Source organism: Solanum pennellii, chromosome 4 (genome assembly GCF_001406875.1).
Source record: "Solanum pennellii chromosome 4, SPENNV200".
In the NCBI taxonomy this organism is placed as follows: Eukaryota; Viridiplantae; Streptophyta; class Magnoliopsida; order Solanales; family Solanaceae; genus Solanum; species Solanum pennellii.
Window position 1 is genome coordinate 20,084,228 of NC_028640.1, and position 4,613 is coordinate 20,088,840.

At 35.4% G+C, this 4,613-nt stretch overlaps 1 pseudogene; it reads left to right on the plus strand.

Moving 5' to 3' along the window:
* The first annotated feature begins 2,473 nt into the window (after window positions 1-2,473).
* LOC114076862 lies at window positions 2,474-3,590 on the plus strand (annotated as a pseudogene).
* The last annotated feature ends 1,023 nt before the right edge of the window (window positions 3,591-4,613 follow it).

The window sequence follows — 4,613 nt, forward strand, 5'->3', positions numbered from 1 at the left end:
GCCTGTATAGATTAGCCCCGATGGGGTGGCTAGCCCATATTGACAGCTCTATACATGATATATGTGTGTGTGTGTGTGTGTGTGTGTGTGTGTGAGAGAGAGAGAGAGAGAGAGAGAGTAATTAAGAGGACTCCACTTTGAGTCTTTTAACTCACGTGGCCAGTGCCACTTTTCAATTGGACTTCTACTCGTTTTTTTTTAATTCTTACCAAAGCGTATTTGAAGTTGATTAAGATGGGAGGACAAAAAAAAATAATAATAAAATTTTCCTTTCTAAGATCCTAACTAAAGAAGAATTGTAGTTAAGATAGGAAAGAATTTCTTCACAGCCTCCTATTATCTTCTATGAAAGGAGGCTTGCTCTAAATATTTTTTTATTTACTCTTAACATCAACAATTACTTTCAGACGATCGGAGTTTCCACGAACCGGTATCAATGTTTGTATTTCTTTTTTTTTCTACTTTAATCTTTTTTTTTTCAAAGATAAATATAAGTAATATTTATATTTTGCGGAGGATAAACAATGGAGAGATTTATCACAACATAGAGAGTTTGATCTTGAGATGTGAAAAAAATGTGTTTAACGTCCCCGCCGTGAAAAAAATACTATTCTCAAGACGTTACAAAGTCCCGAATACTTAATCAACTTGAGACTTTACTAGAACACCATGCAACGTTCCCTCCTTGAAAAAAAAATACTCTCAAGGTCTTACAAGGTCCCAAATGCTTGACCAACTTGAGGCTTTACTAGAATACCGTGTAATGTTCCCGCCTTGAAAAAAGTAACACTCTCAAGGTGTTACTAGGTCCCGAATGCTTAACCAACTTGAGGCTTTACTAGAATACCATGTAGCTTTCCCGCCTTGAAAAAATAATACTCTCAAGGTGGTACAAGGTCCCGAATGCTTAACCAACTTGAGATAATATAATACTGTGTAAAGTTTCCGCCTTGAAAAAAATACTTTCAAGGTGTACAAGGTCCCGAATGCTTAAACAACTTGAGGCTTTACTAGAATACCGTGTAATGTTCTCGCCTTCAAAAAATAATACTCTCAAGGTGTTACAAGGTTCCGAATGCTTAAATTATTCGCCCCTTCTTAAATATCCGTTTTTTTCTTCGAATTTTATCTTTTTCGTGCATTAGTATAAATAAACATTAACATTAACATTTATTTTTTTTCTTTTTTGCAGTTTGAACAATGGTTTTCTTCAAGGATTATGCTTGTCCATCTTCTAAATTCGAATATCTCATCGTTGGAGAAGAGGGTGGTATGGTGGAGACTAAGTTTTTTGGTCCAGGAATCTTTTGTTGGTCGTTATGTTGACCCATGACAACAATTGAGATGCACACTTTATATGAGAAGTTGGACATCCTAATATGATTATAAATATAATAAAGCCTCTAAAGTGTTGTATCTTGAGAAACCAATTCCTCATCGTACAAACATTGCGAGCACTCTTTCAAATTTAGGTCGCCGCATGATTCAAGAAGAACTACGTTGGGGAGACAACATTGTGCTTGAAGGTGAATATCGCTGCACTCCGGTATACTGGGAATGGACTGAAGATGTCTTAAGAAAAAATGTGCAAACTCTAAACAGTGCTTGTATTTGTGATGCTGTATTTGCTTCTCTTTTTACTTATGATCAGAACTCCAACATTATACAAGCCTTTTGCGAGGCTTGGTGCCCTCAAACAAATACATTACTTATATGTGCTGGGGAAACATTCATATCTCTTTGGGACTTGCATATTCTTGGTGTCTTGCCAATTAACGGATTCCCTTACGAAAAAGTGATACAAAAATCAACGGAACTTAAAGGATTTAATGACAAGAGGGAAAGATTTCTCCCTCGAACTTGTGAGTGTATATTTGCTGCCTTTCATCATCTTAAAGAGGAAAATCATGGTAATATGGGAGTCTCTTTTAATGAATGGATACAGTTTTGTGCAAGAAAGATCTCAACTATGAGCTAGCTCCCTCGAGGAAAGAGAAGAAATCTTGATGTTTGTCGTCTACTCATAATCCTACAGGTGAGACACCTACTCAGATAAACACATGGTCAAGTACTCAAGAGATGGTATTTTCTAAGCTTGGAGCGAAACACCAAAATATGAGACTTATTTGACGACTTTTTTGTCATGTTGGTTATGGGTACTTCCGTCTGAAAAAGGGAATTTCATTCAGAGACATTCAAGATAGAAAGCTTAATGACGAGTCTAAAAGGTTTAGCTTTGCGGTTCCGGTCTTAGCAAGCATATATCATGGCTTAAATAAAATTTCAAATTCTTCACAGATAGACCATGTAAGAGTTTGTTTTCCCATTCACTATGTTTATGGTTTTATAGTCCGCACTGATTTAGTTGCTAATTTGTTTGTATCAAGATAATACTGGCTAATTAGAAAATGATATTCGGCTGAGTCGCTTGATGAAGGCCTTAGATATTGGCGCATTTGCGTATCACGTGACTATGTCTAAAGCGACATTTCCTCCTGTGGTAACTTACGCAAAGAAGCTTTATACCACCCAATATTCATCTTGGTTGGAGTGATCCTATGTAATGTTTCTTGAGAGGATAATTTGGATGTTATGGTGGAAAAAGCTGGGTCAGAATTTGTTACCCTTTTAGAAGACAAAAGTCAAGATATCGAGAAGAAACTTTCTAAAGTCAAGACACCACTTGCTCCCAACATTAAAGTAAGAAGATTTACTTCTCTAAGGCATCTAAGAAGAAGTAGTTCATAATTCTACTGATGAAGAGAAATCTCTAGTAAACGGTCCCTTCAAGAAACTAGCAAAACTAGCAAGGATCGATGTTGGTAGAGGCAAAGGGTTGAACCATCTGGGTCTAAAGTTGTAGAGGTCCCAAGTGTCGATAGTCCTTCTAGATCATTGACAATTCAGAGTAAAAAGGTTTTCTTTCCTTTCTATTTTTTTGTTTTTTTTTTGGAATAAAATGACCTTGCTAACCCGCTCTTTTTTGTAGGTTAACATAACGCTACCAGACATCTACTAGGATCACCACGTGAAAGGCTACAAATTAGCCAAGAGTCTACTGCAATATCAAGACCTAAGGCAAATTCGATTTCAAATACGGAGAAAGAGCAAAGGTCACCATCTACTTCTTGTGGCCAAACTTTAAAATGGTTTAGCCCTAACTCAAATGAGCTTTCCCGAGTTCTTTCAAAGATTAATGGTGCTATGTCTGTCTTCGAAGTAAAAGGTGTTGTGTTCAATCACAAAAGAAAGTACATCTTGGTCTTTGGGAAGAGATCTGTAGAAAACTTTCTAGAACTTCTCTAAACAATATTTCATCTTACAAATATGATATTTGTGAGATTTTGAAGGAGATGGGTAAGATGAATTTATTAGATCTTTCACCATTGAAGATCTTGGTAGATTCTCTTTTTGATCATGCTACTTCTTATGATCAAGAACACGCTAATTTTGTTGACAAGGCGCATGAAGATAAGAAGATGGAGCTGCTTTCTAATGCCAAAGAGCGTCTTGAATTATTCAAAGTAGAGGAGGATAAGAAGGCAAAACATGTTTCTTCTAACAAGAAATCGCTAAAGAAGGTTAAGTGAAAACTAGCAACTTTACAAGGAGAGCGAGAGGGACTTGAAGCTGTTAAGAAGAACGTCGAGGAGATTCAAGCCAAGATTTTAGCTACACAAGATGAGATATGCTCGTATGAAAATATGAGTTTATTAAAGCATGAAGATTCAATTCATATGGAACACAAAAGAGAGTGCTTGGAGGCTAGTCGTCAAGATTTGACCAACTACAAGTTGCGCTTAGATTAGGCTTTTTATTGTCTTTCCCTTGTTTTTTTTACTTTCTTTAGCATTTGATTGATGTTTTAGACAATTTTATAGTAATGAAACTCTTCCCTTTTTTTCTTCTTCATATCATGCATTATTTATTGCATTCTTCGATTTGAATTTGGTCTTTAATTGTTGATTGCAAGCTTTTAGTAATTCAAAGTCATTCCATATTTTTCATGCCAATAAGAATGAATATAGTGCAAGTTCCATATTTTTTTAAGTTGCAAATTCAAACTTGACTATGAATTTTATGGAAGTTGATGCTTCAACTCATAACAAGTTTTAGGACCTTAACTTATAAATTCATAGAATTCGAAGACATTGACTTGCAACTTTGTTGATGCAAACTTGTAGGACTTATCTCATTATTATATAAATTTTGAAGATTTCAACTTGTATACTTGAAGGATTTGAAGAATTCGACTTGCATACTTATATTAATATAAATACTTCAAGTCTACTATCAAAGAAGCTCATATTTCATAGGGTTTGCCCCCTCCATTCGCCCATCTTTACTTCGTACAAGTCTAAAGTTTGATGAGACAGAAGATAAAATAAAATACATATCGCTTTGACTTTCTTATGACAAATCAAGTGGGAACATTTGATTTTTTGACATTGATGCAACTGAATTTAGAATATGGTTCTAAGCGCCTACGTACCTCAATAAAGAGGATCAAGTCACAACGTAGTTTTGGGGGATTGAGTGAATTTTTTTATGTTTTTTTTATTATTGTGCCGTACACAATTTATACTCTTGTGGTCCAGGAGTGACATGTATTT